Source organism: Dermacentor andersoni, chromosome 8 (genome assembly GCF_023375885.2).
Source record: "Dermacentor andersoni chromosome 8, qqDerAnde1_hic_scaffold, whole genome shotgun sequence".
NCBI lineage: Eukaryota > Metazoa > Arthropoda > Arachnida > Ixodida > Ixodidae > Dermacentor > Dermacentor andersoni.
The window spans coordinates 34,446,818-34,471,681 of record NC_092821.1 but is presented as its reverse complement, the minus strand read 5'-3'; the positions used below and the strand labels follow the sequence as shown (position 1 = coordinate 34,471,681).

General features: G+C 41.7%; 1 long non-coding RNA gene across 2 annotated transcripts in view; it reads left to right on the top strand.

The window, feature by feature from the left end:
• The window catches only part of LOC126526732 (uncharacterized), a 34,659-nt gene extending 12,612 nt beyond the window's left edge, over window positions 1–22,047 (top strand). Inside the window, exon 4 of one of the 2 annotated variants that reach the window (XR_011895967.1) lies at window positions 20,488–22,047. This is a non-coding gene — a long non-coding RNA (uncharacterized lncRNA). Of the gene's footprint in view, window positions 1–14,909; window positions 15,365–20,487 lie in introns of those variants that run through there. The other variant, XR_011895966.1, reaches the window with a different exon arrangement.
• The last annotated feature ends 2,817 nt before the right edge of the window (window positions 22,048–24,864 follow it).

Sequence of the window (24,864 nt, the reverse complement as noted above, 5' to 3'; positions counted from 1 at the left end):
TCGAATGGGAAGTTACGAACAATCCTTACGGGAGCGACCACTTCGCCATACTGATAAGAACATCTGAAGAAAACGAATATCCTCCACAAGCTCCTAGGTGGAAGATAGACACAACCGACTGGCAGAAATTTCGAACTCTCTCTAGCATCTCGTGGGCTGACCTGTCTTCATTATGAATTGATGCTGCTGTGGATTATCTTACAGCATTCATAATAGATGCCGCATCAAAATGCATATCCGAAGTAAGTGGTTTGGCATGCAAACCACGTGTACTGTGGTGGAACAGCGAATGTAGGATCGCCCGTAAGAATCAGAACAAGCCGTGGGGGTTGCTACGGGCTTCTCCCACTGCAGAGAATCTTATGAACTTTTAAAAAATGAAGTCCCAAGGCAGGAGAACCCGCCGACAGGCCAGAAGAGAAAGCTGGCACAAGTTTTTATCGAGTATTAACTCGTTTAGGGATGAGGCCAAAGCCTGGAACAGAGTAAATAGGATTAGAGGGCGGCAAACACATTCACTCCTCCTGGTAAACACACAGGGCGATACACTGCAAGATCAGGCAGACTCACTTGGGGAATATTTTGAGAGCGTGTCAAGTCCAACAAATTATACACAGTCCTTTCTCAAATACAAGAAACAGAAGAACGTAAGCCATTAACAAGAAAAGGTCGAGAGAATGAGCCTTACAACCGTCCTTTTTGTATTGCTGAATTGAGAGCTGCCTTGAGCGTATGCAACAGCTCCGCACCAGGATCTGATAGAATCATGTATGAAATGCTCAAAAACTTACACAATGACACGCAGGTTACACTACTAACACTTTTCAACACCATTTGGGATGCAGGGTACCTTCCAACCGCATGGAAGGAAGCCATTGTGGTCCCTGTTTTGAAACAAGGCAAGGACCCTTCCTCAGTGGCAAGTTATCGCCCGATAGCCCTCACAAGTTGCATTTGTAAGGTGTTTGAAAAAATGATTAATCGGCGACTCATCCATTTCCTTGAACTGAGCAAAATCCTTGATCCCTATCAGTGCGGCTTCCGAGAAGGGCGCTCCACAACTGACCATCTTGTACGTGTAGAAGCAAATATCCGGGACGCATTTGTACACAAACAATTCTTCTTATCCATATTCCTCGATATGGAGAAGGCATACGATACGACGTGGCATAACGGAATCTTAAGAGATTTGTCAGAAATGGGCATCCATGGTAATATGCTAATGCTAATAGAAAGCTATCTGTCCAGTCGTACCTTCTGGGTAAAAGTAGGAAATGTACTTTCGCGTCCTTTTACGCAAGAAACGGGTGTACCGCAAGGAGGCGTGCTCAGCTGCACACTCTTCATCGTGAAGATGAACACGCTTCGCGCTTCATTACCACCGGCAATCTTTTATTCTGTCTACGTGGACGACATACAAATAGCTTTCAAATCCTGTAACCTCGCAGTGTGCGAGAGGCAGGTACAGCACGGCCTGAACAAAGTCTCAATGTGGGCAGACAAGAATGGATTTAAGATCAGTCCTAACAAAAGCTCTTGTGTTCTTTTTACAAGAAAGAGAGGCCTGGTTCCGGATCCTTCCTTAGAACTGTGTGGACAACGAATACCTATCAGCAAACAGCACAAATTCCTAGGTGTCATACTTGACTACAGACTCACTTTCATTCCACACATTAAATATCTGAAAGAAAAATGTCTAAAAACAATGAACTTAATGAAACTTCTATCTCAGACTACATGGGGTAGTGATAGGAAGTGTTTAATGAACCTATACAAGAGCCTAATTCGGTCTCGATTGGATTATGGTGCTGTAGTATATAACTCTGCCACCCCGAGCGCACTAAAGATCCTAGATCCTGTCCACCATCTAGGAATCCGACTGGCCACTGGCGCTTTCAGAACGAGTCCCATACAAAGTCTATATGTAGAATCAAATGAATGGTCTCTCCACCTACAGAGATCATACATTAGCTTTACATATTTCCTTAAAGTACGCTCTAATCCTGAACATCCATGTTTTGATACCGTTACTGATATGACGTGCGCTACACTTTTCAGCAATTGTCCCTCCATAAGACAGCCTTTCTCGCTGGGTATGAAGGAGCTTAGCGATGAAATGCATGTCCCACTCCTCGAGCATCGCTTAATGCAGCTAACCAAGCTCTTACCTCCTTGGGAGTGGCAGGTGATACAATGTGACACATCCTTTATAAAAGTTACAAAGCACGCTCCTGAGGCCGAAATCTGAATGCATTTCCTAGAACTCCAGCACAAGCACTCCTGCGCAGAGTTCTACACAGACGCTTCGAAGTCAAATGCCGGGGTATCCTATGCAGCCGTCGGCCCATCGTTTTCGGAATCCGATGTACTGCATCCGGAAACAAGTATTTTTACGGCCGAGGCCTACGCAATACTCTCTGCTGTAAAGCACATAAGAAAATCGAAATTTCCAAAAGCAGCGATCTATACAGACTCTCTCAGCGTCGTGAAGGCCTTAATGTCACTCAACAAACATAAAAATCCCGTATTTAATGAACTATATTACGAAGCCAATGTACTCCACTTAATACAAGGGGTATTCAAATCACCAGCAAGGATCAATTTCCAGTCGTCAAGCTTGTGTTTTAATATATAGTTGCAACAATCTGGAAATATATATTTTTTTTTTAATCAGGAGGCGGGTATAAAGTACCAGTAGCCACCACAAGATCACCTATTTGTAATTTGCACCATACCGACTCTGTGTTAGGAAGACTCGGTATCACTACAAAATCAATGCCTTTGAGAATAAATAAAGCTACTCCGCCGCCCCTACCTCTTAACCTGTCACATCGCAAGACAGAGTAATTAGGAGGCACAAACTCACCCTCCGTGACCAAGTCGTTTAGCCAGGTCTCAGTGACACAGATCAGAGATGGTTGATGGCATTCAATTAGCCAATTGAAGTGAACTGGCTTGTTCAATAGGCTGCGTGCATTTATATTCAGAAGGGTTAGGTTGTATCTATCCCAAAGTAACTCTGTGCTGCCAGTGGTGGGTATGTTGCTGGAAGTTTTGATAAGCAACTTGCTAGTGTCATCCCAGGAGTAGCAGATGCTGTCTACTATCAGAATGCCAAAGGTCAGTCAAACCTTGTTCACGTTCTTAGTAAGCTCAACCGAATTACCCACAAAGCTTTGCGAGTTTGCCACACAGGGAAAGAAAAATCCTCACTGATATGAGTATCTGACCCTATGAATTCAATAGCATTCCTTAGTATCGAACTCTTCACTCTGAAATTGAGCAGCTTAAGTATGATAGGTCTCACCTTTATGCACCGAGCCAATGACAGCACTCAACGCAGTTGCATTCTATTTTCAGTTTCGTGGAAAAGAGCTTCAGCACAGTGGCAAGTAGTTGCTCTGGGAATTCAGGCGATGGCTCAGGCACACCATAGATTATTAAGTTGTTCCGACGTGATTGCTTTTCCGAATCATTTTTTCTGCCCAGCAGTTCGATGGCTTTTCTAAGGTCGACTGTTTCTTCTAGAGTATACACACGCTGGTCGATGTCAGCGGTGGCCGACGCCCACGCTTCTATTTTCGAGATCCTATCTTCAAATGCATCAATTTTAGCAGTCAGACTTACTAAATCTTGGCTTATCTGTGTTTGCCCTTCAAGCAGTTCCGTGAGCACATGTTCAGATTTTGTGTCTGGGCCAGGGTTTGACTTTACATCACCCGACATAATTAGCAATATTCTCAAGGAATGCAACAAACAAGAAAGGGTACACAAAAGGCACTCAGGGTCCAGCAGCAGCAGCAAACAACGATCGTCACTTCTGAAGCAATGCCTACGGTGTCTATTGCTTACCTGTAAGATGAAGCAAGCAACATTGAGACAGCCGTTCGCCATGCTGCTACCGGACCCACTGAAGAGCAGAAGCCGCGAGTCTGGCTTTATGTCGTCCTGCGACCACGTGAGCGTTGCAGCAGTAGTCCGCCATCCACTATTTGACCAGCACCGATGAAGTTCATTGTCGTCGATAAGCAGGTTCTCGTGTGATACGAAATCACATGTGCCGTTGAAGGTGGAGTCTAAGTTCACATGTACCGGAATGCCACGCAATCGACAAATGGAAAAAGCAAAGTCCTCTGGATAGTGGCGGCTGACGCAAGCAGAGATCTGCAAAATGAAGCAAGCAGATCTGGATAATAAAAGAAGAAATGGATAATAAGCTCCACCTGATAAAACCACAGTTAGGATTCTGGCCCTCTACTACAAAATCGCGCCGAACAGATGTCCTATTTTGTCGTCTCAGAATAGGACACACGTTTGGCACCCATAATTTTCTACTCACCGGAAGTGAGCCTCCAACCTGTGGTAGATGCGGGGAGAGGCTGACCGTACTCCACGTCCTCCTGGAGTGTCGGGAAGCCGAATCTGAGAGAAAGAGATATTTTTCCTTAGCATACCGCCGACACATTCCTCTTCATCCTCTAATGTTTCTCAGTCCAGAACCGTTTTTTAATACAAACAGTGTCGTAGGTTTCCTCAGAGATGTCGTCTTACATGATATTAGTCCCATGAATTCGTAGCGCCTCCTCTCTCGAGTTAATTGTTTTGCGTAGCACATGCCTCCAGGCCCTTGTGCTTCAAGGGCTCTAAGGAGGCAGTAGTGCTCTGGCATTTCTTATAATCGTGATATATTTTACCTATCGGATCATTCTTTTTATATGCATCTAAATTTTCATAGTACAAGTCGTACGTCATCGCCATAATTTTATCATACACATTTTACGCACTTTAGAGCGTATATTTTAAGGCCTCTTTACAGCCACCTCACACCAACTTCATAGCAATCATAATTACACCGCAAACTCATTACCACAGACATGGCGCTCTTTGGCCACACCTGGCCTTTGTGCCATAAAACTCCACACATCATCATCATCAAACATTTTGCGCATAGGGAGTGTCCGACTCGGCGATCATGCACATCGCGCGCGGACTTCTCGGACCCTCACCTAATAATTTTGTGCATCGGCGCCTCTGACTGCGCGACTGCACGAACATCGTGTCGACTCCTCGAACTGCACGGCTAGGCATTTCGCGCGTCTGCACCTCGGACTGTGCGACTAAGCACACTGAGCCTCGACTCCTTGTATCTGCGGCAAGGCATTTCGCGCGTCGGCACCTCGGACCTGCAACCAAGCATATTGCGCCTTCACTCTATGATCATATTGTCACAATAGCTCGTAACAATATCTATCATACCCCCCCACCCCCCCTTCATAAAGAAAACCTCATCATGAGCTCTGTTCACTAGGCTTCTTGGGCTGGCACAACATCTGGCTGCAGAAGTGATCGAGGCATCATGCAAAAGTAAAATTCTTGAAAGCACCTAGCAGCTGCATATCTATAACTGGCTCTCTGAGCCTAAGTTCCAAAGCCATTGTTAGGTGAAGATGACTTGGAAGGCTGCTTACACTCAGCCTTCATTCAGTAACATGGTCAATTCTACAAAATGAAAAAAATGCCTCACTGATTGTTTTGGAGACTGCTATCAATCAGGCAGCCTGCAGGTACAACACTGGAACTATATTCATGCCTACACAGAGTTCTGCACCTCGGTTTGAAACCCAGGCACCATGCTCTTTGTAGAGAATGGTGCCTAATAAAGTTCCTTGTGCTAGTTCATTGGCCAGTGTGCTATTATTTTGAGAGTGTGCAGTCACACATTCAGTATGGCTGTTCTAACAAAACATAGAGCTTTAAAACGGTGCCATATGTATTTCTGTAGATTCACTTCAACGAAAGTGACATTTGTTTGAAACTTCAAATGCTTTTATTTCAGTTCGATGTTTTTGCACACCATACTCAGCCTTACAGGTGTATTGTCTGGGTTGTTTTTGGCCAAAAATGACAAGGGTGGTAACATTTTATTCGTGTTAAAATTATCTTGGGGGTGATGCTTTTTTGATTACTCTTGCACCGTCATGAAAATTACATTCAGGTATAGTACTCACTGCTAACTAGAAGAAAATGTTCATAATAAATGCAAAATTGTTATCTTGTCTGTAAAATGCTTCCAAATGAATAAAAATAGCATCACCCCCTAATGTAGGTTTTTAGTTTTTGGTTAAGCAAGAAGGAATCATCGAAAAGCCCCGTAACGAGTTAGAAATTAATTTGACTTCCGACCTCAATATTTTATGAACTGCTACAGCTATCAAAAATCTAATTACAGATCTGAAATCAGCATGAAAAATTGCCCCAGACAGTGGAGTTTGTTAAAGATTCACACAAAAATAAGAAAAAAGTTTTAGGACCCACGTTTCCCTCTTAAGTCACGTTCGATCGAAAGTGCTGTGGCACTGTCATGATGTACAGCAGATCGTCACGCTGGTGTTTTAGTGGACACCTTCCTGGCGCCTAAGTCGAGAACAAGAATGACATGGACAACCGGCTATTGATGAACTGGTCCAAAAAAAAAAGGAAACAAACCCCTCTGACAACTCTGCGATTGCTCGGACACTGTCACGGGATTCCTGGGCCTCCCTTCTAGCCTGGTGGGACGCCAGTAGCAACCGCAGTCGTCGCTGCAGAGAGTGTGTCAGATTGTTGCAGTCTCGGAAAGTGGCAAAGAGAGAACTTCGTACGGGCAATGTGCTTAAAGGAGCCACATCCACGGCTAACTGAACAACATCAAATAGAAGGAGCACTGTCATAATTGACCGACTCATCCATTTCCTGGCACGTAGCAGCATGTTGTGAACAGAAGAAGTGTGGCATAACCATAGGTACAGGCCAGGCAAAATGGGGTTCCATTATAGCAGTCGCACCAAGCAATCGGAACCAACGGTCACACAGTCGCTTCATTCCTTACATACCTGTTGGGCATTTCATCATTTGTTCTCATCTTTTTAATGCTTCACACCATATGCCGTTTCAAGAAATTTATCATACGAAATGGTCAAATTGGTCACCGTTCTCTGAATATACGGAACTTGCGAAATCGTCCTGTACGCATCACAGCTGCCGTCTGGACTGCAAAGTACCATCAATGTTGTGTTCGCTTGTCATCTCTACGGACTTAAGCATATGAGATGTTACACAACATAATTTAATAACCCTGTTAATGACTGTTTATTTGATACCCTTGCAGTGAAGGATTGTAAATGCCGACAACACATAACTGTGCGAAATCAATGCTTGTTGTTAGTGATTAGCTAATATTCTTTGTATTCTTCAGCTAACCGCTGGTATATTGACACTTTGTTCTACTCAACAGTAGTATGTACAGGTAAGTGCTATCACAGTAAGAAAGTTATTGATATTTACTACTGGCTCAAACTACTCTGTTCATAATTCTCATAATTCAATCGCTTCTTAAATGGCCTTTCACTTTATGTCCTTGAAGCTGTGATTTGCAAATAGTTGAGAAAATCAAAGTAGACTTAATCACTAGTGAGCACCACTGTTTCTACCACATCTGCAATCTTAAATAGAGAGAAGTATTTGAAGAAACACGCCCATACGTGTGGCAAAATGAATAAATGTTTGCTACCGCTGTCTTACCAAACAAACTGATTTGAGATAAGCAGTGACTAATTCTTAGCATCTAATTATTAATATTGTATCGCCATTCCAATTACTTATCATTTGACCTCGTTGACATTATGCTCTATAATAGTAATAGAATACTGAACTGAGCTTATCACTAGTGGTCACTAAACATTCTTCATTATCAGGTAGCAGTGGTAGCAGAAATGCTTATTCAATGCCATTTTGATAGATATCGATGACTATGTATAAGATTGATGGCTACTGCTGTCATACCAAACGAAGTGGTGCGTGATTACTAGTGACAAAGGGACATCTCCTAGGGATTAAACTTGAATAATCATTTGACTCATTTTTAATTTGATACTCATGACTTTATGCTGTGTAAAAGTACAAAAACACAGAATGGAGCTTATCACTAATGATGACTAATCAGTCTGCATTATCAGTTACCAATGGTAGCAGAAAAACGTCCTCATATAATGACGTTTTGATAGATAGCAATGATGACTCTCACAAAGGATGTCTGCCACTGTCAAAGAAATATGTGATCCGTGATCACTAGTGACTACAATTCTGCGTCTCCTAGTTATCACAACTGAATCGATGTTTAAAAGAGTTTTTTGTTTGACATCCATGACGCTGCGACGCATACAAGTAGGACACCGAACGGAGCTTATAAATAGTGATCATTAATGACTGTGTGATATAAATTAGGAAAGTTGAATGATTTAAGCTTATTTACTGACACGTTCACTTATGCCATTGAAGATGTGCACGAATGGTGGCTGCAATGGTCACATTACACAAAGTGATTCATCATCGCTAGAGACTCAAGCTTAACATCTCCTAGTTATTATATTATAGTTATTGAATTGCCGTCTCGATGGCGTTTCATTTGATACCCATGACGCTATTCTGCATGAAAGTATAGAACATTGTGGCCTGCGCATCACTAGTAATCACTAATGACTCAGCGTTATCTTTTAGCATTGGTAACAAAAATATGCTTGTTTTATTACAGCTGGATTGATACCAATGATGGTATCCACTAGTGACTTAGGCATACCGCTTCATAGTAGGTATAGTTGAGTCGCTTGTTTTATGACATTTCATTGGATATACATGATATAAAGTGTGCAGTATAGCGAGATCACTGAAGTGCACATTGTATTTCACTTGTGCTCACTAGGGACTCAAGCTTATCAGTTTGGTGTATAATGCAATTAATTCTTATTTCATGAGAAATTTAGTGTTATTAATTTTAATGAAGCATGTGCATAGCTTTGCAGTGAAGCATAATAAAGTTGAAAGTGGCCACTTTGATGGAACATCGTGTGTGTCCTTTAGTTAAACACATGTGCACAGTCTGTCCCCAGTCAAGGTACAAGCACCGAGATGTCTAATAACTGTACTGGCAGCCATTCAGTGCTGTTTTTATCACTGCTGTGGCAATTTGCGGCCTTCCTGGCTGTTACATTTTCCCGGCTGGTATGGCATTTACTTGCATAATGATCGCACTCGCGTAATGATCGTACCCCTGAATTTTGTCGTCAAAATTAGATTTTTTTCTTTCCCTTGTAATGATCGCATCCCGAACTTGCTGCAGCGATATGTCGTGTGCCAAGTCTACCTAATCATGATCGCGCTTACCATCTGTCGAATGCTACGCGAACGACTCTTCCAAGACATACCAAGCAGTCCGCACTCACCGAACATTCTTAAGCAGATGCCCCATTTCATTCCTTTCATCACTTTCCGCACTTCCAAAAAAAAAAAAAAGCTACAACCAAACTTGTGTTGGCTTTATTATTTGTAGGCTTTATAAATGTTGTGACCAACAACAACAAAAAAGGCGCCTGTCGGTTCATCTCGTCTGCACTCGTGGGCACGCAACAAATCGCAAGCAGCAACGATAGTGGCCACGTTCACACTGATACATTAGAAGTGCACCCTCTTCATACGCGGACGCTTGGAACACAGCTAAGATATTCCCCCACCCTTGGCGGAAACGTGCCGTATTAGGATAGTAGTGAAGACAAATGCCGCAATTTCCACTTCATACCCGCCATGTGTTTCTATGTCACTGGCAGCTAAGCATGCCCACCTCTGTTTCTGTCCCCGCAAGTGGACATGGTTATGTTATTGCCACAGACCTGCCAATATTAACAATACTATTCATTACTGATACGGAAGAAACTGTTTCAATGTGCATAATATACTCAGGAAAAATAATCAATTTCGTTCGGCGCGTTTGGCTTGCTCTGCCGGCCTCCATTTTTGTTTTGGTGTCCCGCACTATTACAACGGCAGCCACCTGTTTGTTGACCTATTGTCATCCCACAGCAAATGGAGGATGAAAAATTGTTTTTCTTTTCTCAGATAATTTAACTTGTGTAATGATGGCACCCCTGAATTTGCGTCAATTTTTTTAACAATAAAGTGTGACCATTATGCGAATAGGTAAGGTACTTTCTTTTCTTTTCTCGCTTTCGAAAAACGTATCTGTGGGTTTTAGTGTATTAGAGCAAAGTAAAAAATTAGCCATTTTGTTATATCTGATAAAGGTAAAGAACTGGAACTAGGATTCTAAATGCATCTGCAGTAAGCTTTGCCGACCTAAAATTAGCTCCATCATAATATATTTAATCTTGCAATCCGCCATGTGAAGATCATTCCTAATATATGCCAACATCCTATTAATGAAAGTTGCGAGTCCTCTGCCGTGCTCATTATCCTTAACTTCTGCTTTGAAACCTGTTAAGGTCACCCTAGACATCAGTGTTTCCTGTAACATAACCTGAGGTTTCACACCACGCGTTCTAACAAGCTGCTGCAGAGATGCCTTCTTATTACTGGACTGCCTACAATTCCACTGCCAAATACTAAATGGTCTAATACAGCAGTCTTGATCATGTAAATTTGTTGAACTTGTTCTGAGCTTAAAGGGACACTAAGGACAAATATTAAGTCAAGCTAAAGTAATAGATTAGTGCTCGAGAATCACTTAGTGGAATGCCTAAGTTCTGATATTAAGGGTTTCGGGAATGATGCTGAAATTGTCCTGTTAGGTGACAAGAATGCCCACGCACAGGATCTAGATGGCTATGCCGACAACAACGAGAAGACAATACTAGATGTTTGTGAGCAACAAGCGGACCACGGGGGAATTATGAAACCGGCAATTGACATTACTGCCTGATGACAGAAGGAATCCATGGTAAGATGAGAGAAATGGTCATTGACGAGGAAGGGTATAGTAGCATAGCAAGTGACCATAAACACATCATTCTGAAACTGAGATATGCAGTTGCGAAAGAGAGCAAGGAGAACAAAATGTCCAGTCCAAATTCGAACGCTGAACAAATAACAACTATAGCTACGAGAGTCTAGGAAGAACTTGACAAATTGCCAAGCAATGAGTGGGAATATAGTGAGCTTCCAAATGTAATAACAAAAGAAATGCGGAAAGAGAAGCAGCTATTCATTGGAAAGGAAAAAGAGTAACCGAAAAGCTGGTCAAACAGGGAGATACGAGAAGCGATCGCCGAACAACAGGAAGCATCCCGAGAGCACAGGCAGGCAAAGAAGGTGCAGTCGCCGCAGGATGAAGTAGCCAGTAAATGGGAAATATACCGGGAGAAAAAGTCTGTGGTTCAAATAGTGGTGCAAGCAATGATAAAAGATGAAAGTGAACATTGTTTGTCAGAAATACGGGAAAAAAAGAAGGCCGCAACTAGAATATTTTGGAACCACATAAACCTTTAGGCAGTAAGTCTGAAACAATACAACATATCTTAGATGACGATGGAAACAAACTGGAAGGGAACGCACCATTAAATTGCATTGGAAAAATAACAGCCGAATCTTTCCAAGGCAATGATGAGGTTTTACTTGAGGAATAAAAGTTCGTGAAAGAGAACCAGATGAAAAAGGAGTTGGTGCTGACAAATTTCAACTGGAAGAAAGCCCAAGAAAAAATTCCGAAGCCGACAGCCACAGGGCTAGACGAAGTTCCCGTTAGGCTGATTAATCAACTAGGTCCAAAAAGTAAGGAAGCTCTGTGGAAAGCAGTAGCAAAAAGTCTAAAAGATAGACGAATACCAGACAGTTTGCGACAAAGTAAAATAAATATAATATATAGGTAAGGGGGAGAAAGATTGAATTCACTCGTATAGACCGTTGACTATTACATCGGTAATATACAGGTTAGCAATGCAGGCAATTAAATTAAAGCTGGAAGAATGGGCAGAGAATAACGGCATTTTAGAGGAACTTCACGATGGCTTTATAATAGATAGACATCTGGATTCTAATTTTTTCTCCATGCTCAGTCTATTGAAGTGTTCAGAGTAGGAAAGAAACGGTTGTATGTGGCGTTTTTAGAAATTGCAGGAGCGACAACGTAGGCCACAACATTTTGTGGGATATTCACGAAGGGAAAGGCTTAGGTGACAATTGTCTAGAGCTTTTGAGAGAGATTTACCTAGAAAATACCGTTTGCATCGAATGAGAAGGAATGAGGAGCAAGGAGAAAGTTGATATCAACAAGTGACTGAAGCAGGGGTGCCCGTTATCCCCACTGCTGTTTATGATGTACATGGTGAGGAGGGAAAGGGAGCTAGAAAGAAGTCATATCGTGTTTAATCTCTCATACAAACAGGCCGGTACAATAGTAGAGCAGCAGCTTCCAGGTTTGTTTTATGCGGACGACATTGTGTTGCTAGCTAACACACAGAGTGACATGCAATGTCTGGCTAATTCTGTGGAAAGGAAGGGGATAAGTTATGTCTGAAATGTTGCGTTAAAAAATGGGGTGTTATAGTATTCCTTAAAAACAGCAAACAGACAGTGACAATACCGCGCCAGGAAATATCTTGCGTAACTGAATACAAATATCTTGGTATACGAATAAATGAAGGCAATAAATATATGAAAACAGGAAAAAAGAATAAAGTAAAGGGGAAGAGAAATGCGGCCATAATGAAACACAGAGGGCTATGGGGATACAATAGATACGAGGTGCTGCAGGGTATGTGCAAAGTTGTAAGGGTTCCAGGACTTACTTTTGGAAATGCGATTGTTTGCTTGAAATCAGGGCTACAATTAGGACTTGATGGCAACCAAAAGTCAGTGGGACTCCCACATTGGGCTCTCACGGGAGGACTACAAATAAAGCTGTCCAGGGTGATATGGGCTGGGCAAGTTTTGAACTGAGGGATGCACACAGAAAAATGAATCATAAAGAATGACTGAGGAATGTGGAAGAAAGTAAATGGGCTGGGAGAGTGTTTAGGTATCTGTACAGGAAAAACATTGATTCACAGTGGAGGAAAAGAACTAGGAACGTTACCAGCAAGTATGCGGCCTGTGTGGTGAGCAACATAGCTACAAAGAACGTCAAGTGAAAAGTCAGAGGCTGAAATAATCTCGTGGGTGGCGGCAATGGAAAAGAAACCTACCATGAGTAACTACTTAAGAGGAAAAAACGAAATCTGGAAAGCAACAGTTTATGATAACTCAAAGGGAAGCTCATTACTTTTCGAAGCGAGATCAGAATGCCTTGGAACACGGATTTATAAAGCGAGATATAGGAAGGAAGAAGAAGCATGTGCTTGCTGTTGTAAAGCTAGGGAAACCATGGAGCATGTTCTATTAGAATGTGAAGATATCTGCCCAGCGGTCGATTTAGGAATCACTGGCTTTCTTGACGCCCTTGGGTTCAACGAGAGCATGGGCAAAGTAAACATGTCCACAATAGAGATTAGTAAAAGGCGGTTTGAAGCATGGCGAAAGAAAAATAGGTAATCTAGAAAAACGGTGGTGGACAAAAACAATATTCACTGTAGGGATTCAGAAACTTTGTTAATTTGAATTCACCAAGGTTTTTTTTTTTCTTTTCTTTAACATAGCTATGGCACTGGGCATTAAAATAACAAGAGCTTGGTGGCACTACCCATCGCCTCATTCCAAAGAGGACTTGTAACATCCTCACACAGACACACACACACACACGTGTGTGTATATATATATATATATATATATATATATATATATATATATATATATATATATATATATATAATGTGTGTGTGTGTGTGTGGACACCCTCCCTGCAGCCGAAGGGTAAGTTAGGCACAGTATGAAACTAGTGTGTGTGTCATTCCTTTAAAGTCACCGACGGTGCTTGGTATCTCCCTTTGCAAATACTACAATACCTTCACCTGCTAGTGTGTTAAAATCCACTGCACTTTGCAACGGGAGCGTACTATTCGTTGTCGGTTCCAGCAATCATTTGCCGCTATTTTGTGATGGCAAAGCACAAGGAAGGAGCAGAGTGCACTCCAAAAGCAGTTGCCGTATTTTTGCAGCTCTGAGCCGCACCAAACATTGCTAAAATTTTCTGTAAGGTCAGGATCGGGGTGTGAATTACTGAAATTCGGATTTGAAGTTTCGCTCCATGACAACACAGCCTGCGCTGCCACAAAGCCACACTTCAGGGCAAGGTTCTCGAGTACTCATACTTTCGCTATCTCCTGGGGAATCCCACCCTTTTTCCACCCCTGTGTGTTGAAGCTCCCTTCTCTCCTCCACTGTCGGTCATTCTCCTCCTCTACGTGGGTCGCCAATTTGCATTTAGCAGGTAATAGTGCAGATGGCGCTAGCAGAGTTGAACTTGGGTCACGATAAGCTGTGATCAACAGCCCAGCTCCCATCTCGGGAAACAGTAAAGCAGTCATTGGCTTAAGATACGACATGGACAAGTAGTTTATACCATAATGGATGCTGTTTTGTACCCTCTGGGGGTTGTGTATGCAGTTATTTTCATGGGTTATACGCGCATATTATTTTTTTTCTTTATGGACTGTTCTGAAAGAGGATGCGGGTTGGCAGGTTATATGGGAAAAACTGCAGCATTTCCTAGCCGCCTCCTTCAAATCTCGACTTAAGATAATGTTGCCAAAGTTCAGTGCGTGATCAAGAGGAAACTAACTGATGAAGTCTGGTATAAAACAAATTTGTTGTGCCAGTTTGTGCCTCCTATTACTCTGTCTTGCGATGTGACAGGTTAAGAGGTAGAGGCGGCAGAGTAGCTTTATTTATTCACAAAGGCATTGATTTTGTAGTGATACCGAGTCTTCCTGACACAGAGTCGGTATAGTGCAAATTATAAATAGGTGATCTTGTGGTGGCTACTGAGTAAATAAAAATAACCGTTAGGAGTTCTTTGTTTCATCGTACTTGAAATCACCCTGAAGATCTCCCAAATCAAATGAAAAAGATTGCTTGTCATTAAATTTAGCCTCTGTGTTCTTTTTTGCCATTTCTTAACAACTCTCACTTACTTTTTTTTGTTTGTGCAGCATCGAGGCCTTTAATTTCTGCATCAACTGCCAAATGTGACAACTCAAAGCAAGGATGCTTCCACCGATGTCAGCTATGTGACTATGAGACTGATGAACTATTTCTTCTGGAAGAACATGCCAGCGACCATACTGGCGAGAAACTGTTTCATTGCCCTTTATGCCCTCAGAGCTTTCCACAGAAGCAGAGACTGAGAACCCACCTGCTCACCCACACAATCAAGACGCCATTTCAGTGCACTTCATGCTTTCGGAGCTTCTCGGATAAAGGTCACCTGAAAGTCCACTTGCGCATCCATACGGGCGAGAAACCGTTTCATTGCCTTTTATGCCCTCAGAGCTTTTCTCAAAAGTGCAGCCTGAAAACCCACCTGCTCAACCACACAGGCAAGAAGCCATATGAATGCCCTTCATGCTCTCAACGCTTCTCGCGCAAGTCTTACTTGAAAGCCCACCTGTACTGCCACACAGGCGAGAAGCCATATCAGTGCCCTTCATGCTCTCGGTGCTTCTCACGAAAGTACGACCTGAAAGTGCACCTCCTCACTCACTCAGGCGAGAAGCCATTTGAGTGCCCTTCATGCTCGCAGAGCTTCTCACAAAAGGGCAGTCTCAGGAGACATGAGACGAGAAGCCATTTCAGTGCCCACTCTGCCTTCAGAGATTCTCGTTGAAGAATGCCCTGGAGATACACCAGTGCATTCATACAGGTGACCGGCCATAAAGTTGCACCGTCTGCTCCAGGTCCTCATCACTTGAACAGATTAAAGAGAGCACAGCACCATGGTGCTGTAATGTAAGTCAACACTCTTGTTGAACTAGAGTCTGAATTACAAAATATACTTATGTGTAGTATGTTACGTGGTGTGCTACTGCATCAGGTAGCACAAGTGTCTCTACATACTCCTGAAAGCAAGCTTTAACTCGAGCCAAACTCCGATGCCGCCTATTCAAATACATGTAAAACGCAGGAATGTTTTTCTGAATAACCAGTGTGTCGATTATAACGAAATTTGTTACAATTGGAGAGAAAAACCTAAATTCTGGTGATTGCTGGCAGCATATTTTTGGTTGAAGGCCTGAATGTTATAACAGGAATTTACAAAGATGGTTCAGCATGAAAAAAATTGGAGCTAGAACTTCATAAATTTTTAGCTCTGTACCTGGAATACATATAGCTCGGTAAGCTGCATAAGCTAGATTTTTCAAAGTGGACAAATTTAATGTATGAATTCATTTCTTTTGTTAATTTCTTACACTACTTACGGGGACCTTTCAAATGTCCTACTCATTTATTATTTATTTATTTATTTATTTACAAACGCTGCTATCTCATTTAGAGACATAGCAGAAGTGGGTTACATAACTTATGAACACAAAAATGTCAACTAACATGGTTAGGCAGTTCTTTCCGAAATTGATTTGTCGGCAATAAACGCAGAGAACCAACTAAGTTATTCCATAATTCAACAGTGTGTGGAAAAAAAGAAAACTTAAAACCATCTATTATTGCAATGAAGGGAGCTATGTTTAATGGGTGAATACATCAACTTAATCGCACAGAAGGTGTCATTAGCAAGGTAGGCGCTTCATTGTTAGTCAATCCTTGTATGATTTTGTGCTGCAAGATTAGACGGTCACACGTGCAACGAAACGACAGTGGGTCGAGTGATAAAGCGTGTGCGTGCGATGACGGTCAAAACATACGGTCGTAACTTTTTTCTGAGTGGATTCTAATTTGGAAATATCCTTCATGCGATGAGGCGACCACACTACAGAAGCATACTCTAAAACAGGTCTAATTAGTGATTTATAGGTTTTAAGCTTGCACTCTTTAGTGCCTTGCTTTAAGGTTCGTTTTAGGCACCCTAATTTTTGCAGCGCTTTATAGCAGACTGTATTGATATGATTATGCCAACTAAGGGTTGGCATAACTAAGGTTAGGTTAGTTGTTAAAGTAAGTCCAAAGCATTTGAACTTGTTAACTTCGTTTATACTGTACCCTTGAGTGCTGTACGTGAATTTTAGGGGCTGTTTCTTGTTAGTAAAAGTCATTGCCACAGTTTTGCTTAAGGTAATGCTGATCTGTCATGTGTTACTCCAGTCTGAAAATGATGAAAATACGTTGTTAAGAACTTCTTGATCACGAAGAGTACGAATGTTGCAATAGATCACGCAATCATCTGTGTAGAGATATTTTCACTTGTGTGTTTCTGGCTACTTCAATAATGTCATTAACATATATGATGAATAAGAGCGGCCTGAGAACTGAGCCCTGCAGCACCCCTGACATGACCTGAGCTATAGAAGAGGTTTTGCAATTAAAAGTGACGGATTGGAGTCGGAGGTGCAGGTAATCAGATATCTAGTCAATTAGTTTATTACCAGGAGAGATTGCAGCAAGTTGTAGTAGTTTTCAATGGCTTACCCTGTGAAGTGCTTTTGAGTAGTCGAAAAAGATGGCATCAAGCTGACCGCGGTTATTTAGTGATGTGACTATGTCATGCGTAAATTCTAATAATTGCGCTGTAGAAAATCCTGCTCGAAAACCATGCTGCTGTGGGGATAGAAAGTTACTTGCCGATAAATACTGAATGATGTGCTCGAGAAGTTTGCAACATGTGGGCAGCTAGTGATTAGCTGTTTGCTGCCAGATTTGAAGATGGGAATGATGTTAGCTTGTTTCCAAACCTGGGGAACTTAGAGACATCTTAAGAGATTTGATAAATATAACTGTCAAGTACCGAGCATTCCCTTCAGAGTATCGCTGTAAAAATTTGTTTGGCCCTCCGTCAGCTCCAAACCTTTTTGTAGTATCAATTGTTAGTAATAAGTTATGAACACAAGCGTTAGCTATAACGAGAGCTGGACGCTCTGATAAAGTGTTGTTGATGCAAAAAGGGGGACCGACGCCATCGTCCTGACAAAATAGACTGAAAATAAGCATTGAAAGTTTTGGAAATAATCAGAGGATCAGAGGAAGGGTGATCGTTAATGATCAATGATGAAGTGTCATGAGCAGCCGGAAGCACCGTTTTCAAAACTTCGATGAGTTTTCTTTCAAGAATGTTGATAACAAGGTGTCGAAATAAAAGTGTCTGGCTTTGTGCATTTTTGGTTTTTAATTCGGACTGAAGCTGGTGCAGTATTGAGCATTGGTTTCTATGACTCACATTTTTATGTTTCCGGAGCCTCTTGATGCCCCTGATAAGATGAATAATGTCCCCATTATACCAAGGGTGCTTCAGGTTGCGTTTCACACACTTCTTGGGAACAAGCTGCGAGATGCATTTCTTAAGAATGTTGCAGAACATATCAAACAACTTGTCCACACTGCAAATGCTGCTACATTGTAGAAAAGCGTCAGAAGAGGATGCTAGAATATTACCAATAGAATTGTAATCAGCATGGGAAAAATTATTGACAATCTGAAAAGCAAGTCTATTGCACTCACAAGTGACATCAACCTTCAGCAGAACTCCCGTGTGATCGGACAGGCCTTCTATGATTTGGCAGTCCTATCCATTTTGTAGTAACCTTTGGTTAAGGAAAATCAGTTCTAGGATCGAGCTCTCTCGGGTAACGCTACTAACAATCGGTGTCAGATCTAACAACAAAACCAAAGTCAATAAGCGAGTCCCAAATCGGCCTGTCACGACCATACGAAGCCAATGTACTCCAGTTAATACAAGGGGTATTGAAATCACCAGCAAGGATCAATTTACAGTCGTGAAGCTTGTGTTTTAATATATAATTGCAACAATCTGGGAATCTACTTTTTTTTTGGGGAATCAGGAGGCGGGTATAAAGTGCCAGTAACCACCACAAGATCACCTATTTATAATTTGCACCATACCGACTCTGTGTTAAGAAGACTCGGTATCACTACAAAATAAATGCCTTTGTGAATAAATAAAGCTACTCCGCCGCCGCAACCTCTTAACTTGTCACATCGCAAGACAGAGTAATTAGGAGGCACAAACTCACCTTCCTTGACCAAGTCATTTAGCCAGGTCTCAGTGACACAGATCAGAGATGGTTGATGGCATTCAATTAGCCAATTGAAGTGAACTGGCTTGTTCAATAGGCTGCGTGCATTTATATTCAAAAGGGTTAGGTTGTATCTTTCCCGAAGTAACTCTGTGCTGCTAGTGGTGGGTATGTTGCTGGAAGTTTTGATACGCGACTTGCTAGTGTCATCCCAGGAGTAGCAGATGCTGTCTACTATCAGAATGTCAAAGCTCAGTCGAACCTTGTTCACATTCTTCCTAAGCTCGACCGAATTACCCACAAAGCTTTGCGAGTTTGCCACACAGGGAAAGAAAAATCCTCACTGATATGAGTATCTGACCCTATGAATTCAAAAGCATTCCTTAGTATCGAACTCTTCACTCTGAAATTGAGCAGCTTAAGTATGATAGGTCTCACCTTTATGCACCGAGCCAATGACAGCACTCAATGCAGTTGCATTCTATTTTCAGTTTCGTGGAAAAGAGCTTCAGCACAGTGGCAAGTAGTTGCTCTGGGAATTCAGGCAATGGCTCAGGCACACCATAGATTATTAAGTTGTTCCGACGTGAATGCTTTTCCGAATCATTTTTTCTGCCCAGCAGTTTGATGGCTTTTCTAAGGTCGACTGTTTCTTCTAAAGTATACACACGCTGGTCGATGTCAGCGGTGGCCGACGCCCACGCTTCTATTTTCGAGATCCTATCTTCAAATGTATCAATTTTAGCGGTGAGACTTACTAAATCTTGGCTTATCTGTGTTTGCCCTTCAAGCAGTTCCGTGAGCACATGTTCAGATTTTGTGTCTGGGCCAGGGTTTGGCTTTACATCACCGGACATAATTAGCAATATTCTCAAGGAATGCAACAAACAAGAAAAGGTACACAAAAGGCACTCAGGGTCCAGCAGCAGCAGCAAACAACGATCGTCACTTCTGAAGCAATGCACACGGTGTCTATTGCTTACCTGTAAGATGAAGCAAGCAACGTTGAGACAGCCGTTCGCCATGCTGCTACCGGACCCACTGAAGAGCAGAAGCCGCGAGTCTGGCTTTATGTCGTCCTGCGACCACGTGAGCGTTGCAGCAGTAGTCCGCCACCCACTGTTTGACCAGCACCAATGAAGTTCATCGTCGTCGATAAGCAGGTTCTCGTGTGATAGGAAATCACATGTGCCGTTGAAGGTGGAGTCCAAGTTCACATGTACCGGAATGCCACGCAATCGACAAATGGAAAAAGCATAGTCCTCTGGATAGTGGCGGCCGACGCAAGCAGAGATCTGCAAAATGAAGCAAGCAAAGTTCAGACAGCTGTTCGCCATGCCGCTACCAGACTCACTATTAGTCGCATATTTTAACACCTTGTATAATACGTCAATTTTGTCCACTTTATAGATGTCCTACTTGTAGCATTTTACAGAATTGTGATATTTTTCATTGCTCAGTTAGATGTAAACTTGATAGTTTCATTTTCTGAAATTTCGTGATTTTCAAAATTTTTATTAAAAGACTGATGGCCTAAATAAAAAATTCACTACCAACATTCACTAGATTCTATTTCCTTTATATGCAGCAAACCTCATGTGGTCTGGTGCTGCACTTGTCAAGAAAACCGATTTCTCCTTTTCCACGCATTTAGATGGGAGCCCCCAAGCCCAAGCTTGCTCTTAAAGGGTCCCTGAAACACTTTTGCGGCGTCACCATATTTTTTCTACATCTTTTCTCAACACGTTATCGAACACAGAGCAAAAGGATTTATGAGAACTGACCCACATATAGTTGTCGTAGCTGAGAAAGAAAACAATGTACAGTTAAACTTTAATTAACAGAAGTCGGCAAAAATAGCTATTTGCTTTGTTATATTGTGGCTTTTCATGATTTGAAAAGTAATCAATGTTCATTTGTATCTCAAAAATTACTGTTTGCATGCCCCAGCAAACTATGTATGTTCATTGTTATCCTTATTGTTACACTACAAATGTCTGAAGGATGTGTTCTTTAGGCTCTGTTTTTTTTTTTTTTTCAGTATTCTCTTTGGTACATATGAACTTGTTCACAGACCAATTCATGCATTTGTTGGCTCTTGGTTCTGGTGTACATGGTTCATCATAGATTCTTTTGATCTTATTCTATTTGTGCCATTATTTCTTTTACAGATGGGTACTTTTTTAGAGGAATTGATTGTTCTGTATGCTTTCCACTGTCTGTTTCACCAGAGCACCAAATAGATGCCAGTGTTTGTTGAGTATTCATTGTCTGTTCTTGATATTTCAATAGTTTATTGACAGCATGCAATATAGGGATGTTAGCACTTTATTGTATCTGGGGCTTCAAGAGAAGTTGAGGGACGGCAGATGGAACTTCATTATTAACACAGAAGGAACATGTTATAAGTAACATAGATGAGTAATCTAATGTTTGAGTCGAATGTCAAGTCCACCATGCTTAATTCATTCTTACATTTTATTTCAAATAATGTACCAGCATTTCTATGAGCACTAGTGTGACATATATTTGTGGAAATATTTGTATAAACTTTACACATTGAATTGGGCTTATATATAAACCTGCACTGTGTAATACATTATGTGCAGAAACCAAGAAATTGGGCCCATCCTGTTTTTTGAAATTTGAAAAAGATGCTTTCTGAATTACAGTTGTGCTAGTCTCTCATCAGGAATGTCCGCACCGACAAAATTGTGCACAGGACATGATTTTAAGATAATAAATACGAGGGTTCACTGTTTTGATTAAGGGCGTGCAAATATTTCATACGGTAAAGTAGGCGCTTTGTCAATACAACTATTTTCTAATATTCCTCGAACACCTAAAGCATTACCTGTGCACTAATAAACCTCAAAGTGAAGGAAAAGTATGACAAATGTCACCCCTATGGGCATAGTAGGCATAAAACATAAGATTGGGCATAGTAGAGGAATACCAGGATGTGTACATTGTTTTACCCATATTTTGACAATAGCTGTGCATTCATGAAAAACAGTTTCAAACATATTCTACATTTGTTTCAATTCTCGCACTATTTGATTTGTATTCCATTCAGTATGCAAGAAATTCTTCTATATAGGGCGACAATGTACCTTCATGTAATAAATAAACATATTTGTGGCTTTTTTCTTTTTGTTCTGCAAGTTGCATTCCTAAGGATTACTTCCACATCCACTCAGCCATTTTGGTGGCACATATGCCTTCAGACTGTGGCACGTTACATCCACGTAAAGAGGCACCTGCACCAACATGTGGCCATATCAGTGCTGGGTCTTCTTTCAAAGCTTGCTTATTTGTAACTTGGGAACTCGGGTAGCAATTTTCTATCGACACCGTCATGCGATGTAGGTGTCAATGTATTAAGCCAAATGTGAATTAGGAACATGCATGCGTGTGCAGTATGCTACATAACATTCTGTTACACAAGTGTTACTGTATGCTCAGATATGTTGAGCTGCTGAGGTTTTTCATAGCATGTACCAGCATAATGTGAAAAGCTGTTCCGTTGTGTTTTAAGAATGCCATGAAACAATTTGAAAACACTGATATGACGTGACACAGACACTGGCAACACCACAATACTAAAGTCAGGGATTGTGCCAGTTATGTTGGTACACAGTGTGGAAATAAATATATTGTAATACAACTTAACAAGTTTAGTTATATAATGATATGGGCAAGGCTATGCAGGGGTGCTGAATATTGCGGAGATATTTTTGGTAATCAGTTTAGAGCACACATTTCAGTGGCCACAGCCATGTGATATTCCATGATGTAACTGCTCAACAATGAAGCATTTGTTTATTCATGATGCATACAAAAGATTCCTGTGTACAGTAAAATACTCATTAGCGAGAAATTATTAATGTTACATGGCTCATTAGGACATGTTCTCCAAGTAAATCGTTGCCAAATTGAACATCCTTGTGCATAAATAGTGGTTTACATGTGCACAACAAAAGGTAATAGCAGATTGTTTTTCTTAGCTTGGTGCCCTGAATTGTTGGAAAGTTCTTTGTGGTTAAGTAGAACCAATTTGTGGATGCCTTGTTTAGTTGGAGCTAAGCTACATTTCTGAGACATTTAGAACATAAGCAGTGTAAATGTTCTTGTGAATGAACCTACTTATTTTTGTTGGAATCTTCTCTTCCTGCCATGAGGGATTGTTTTGTCTACAAGTGTGTTGAAGCAAAATGTCATTACCAAATTTTATTTAATGTATACATTTTTGTCCTGTGCAAGCCCTCTTCAGAATAAGAGGCACATTGAAGCCTTCATAGATCGCTTCAGATTTCGTTGGAATTTACGCTAACATATTGGCCTTTCTTTGACAGAACAGTTCACACTTACACAAGGTAGGGGTTCTCAGACCTTTTGGCTTTGGCGATGCTCCACCAGCTTTTACATAGTGCTGCAGAACCCCTCCTTTCCTTTTCCCAGTGATCTGCTTATACACACAGACTTAACATCAGGGCTCATTTAGGCTTATGGAGAATGGAATGGCGATAAGAGGGGACGTTGCTGCACACTCAATGCTGTGAGCACAGAGAAGCTGTCATGTTTTGGGAGGATTGGGGTGGGTGAGCCTTTGAATCTGCCTCAGCGTTGCTGCCGTGTCTGGGTTTGGCCTCCATTATGTCCATTTCGATGTGTTGTCGCTACTCTCGGGGGCCATTTCTGTTGATGAGGTACGTACGATGTTGTACGGACAATTCTTTTCTGCTCTCCATAATGTGCTGTGCGGGCCAACCATCTGGCTGCCATCCTATGCACAGTGCGCCATTACCAGTATGTTCACGTGAACGGAGGGGTGTCACATGCACAAAAGCCTACAGTATTTTTTGCAAAGAAATTTTACAAGGCATTCACCTTCCGGAACGGTCTTTGGTGTATCAATCGCAGTGCTAAACGTAAATGCCCGCATCGCCTGGAATGTAGCGCTGCCCCTCGCCCGCAGCAAAGTGTTTATTTTTTATTCTCCTTGGCTGCCACCCGGCGTAACGTCGGTGTGAATCTACATATACGCATGCAGGCTCGTTTCACTAAGACTGCAGCAGACTTAAAGAATGTGTTGTGCATAATCCATTGTTCATAGTCTGTTAAGTTCACACCTTTTAGTACACTTTTGGGAGTTGTCTTTGTCCGAGAGACCCAGGGCACGTTTAAACTAGATGGCGAGCATCAGCTGCAGATGCACGAGCGGTGCACTGTGGACACTGGGCAATGTGTACGTAGCGCTGACCCCAGGCGGAAGTTATGGCTAGTTGGCTTAACTCTTTCCGCACCATGGGGAAACTGGGTGTCTTTTGCAGGTTACACCACATATTTTTTCTTAACTACTCCACTCAATATTTTCTGGAATACATAAACAAAAAGCAGAATGAATGCACTTTTCACGCATAAAAGATTAATAACGAAATCCATGGAAAACAGGGGAAGGCGGGAGATGGAAATTCAGGACGATGAGCAAAAGGAGAACAAGGTGAAAACGGGAGCCAAGGTTTAGTGAAGTGGACTTGTCTTTTTCAAGGCGACATATTTATTAACGAGATGTATGTCATAAAACAGACATAAATTACCAAAATCAATATTGTGTCACAATATTGAGCAAAGTTTGTAAAGAAGTGCTTGTATTTACAAAAAAAATATGTAACATAAGTTATGATATAGAATATGTATTGCCGTCTAATAGGCACTTTATCCCAAAAAATCAATTTTTCATTCAACAGGTTTTCCACGAGAAAAATTTGAGTGCAAGCACTACAGTTTGGCGGGCCAGGCTGCAGCCACCGATATTCCGGGATGGCTTGTGTCGTCGTCGCTCTCAATGTTTGACCAAAAGGCAGCATTCTCAGACTCGTTGTTACTTGATCCACCGATAAAATCTGCTGCAAACACAGCGGAATCACGAGATCTGCGATCTTATAAAGCGCGAGCGCCGCTC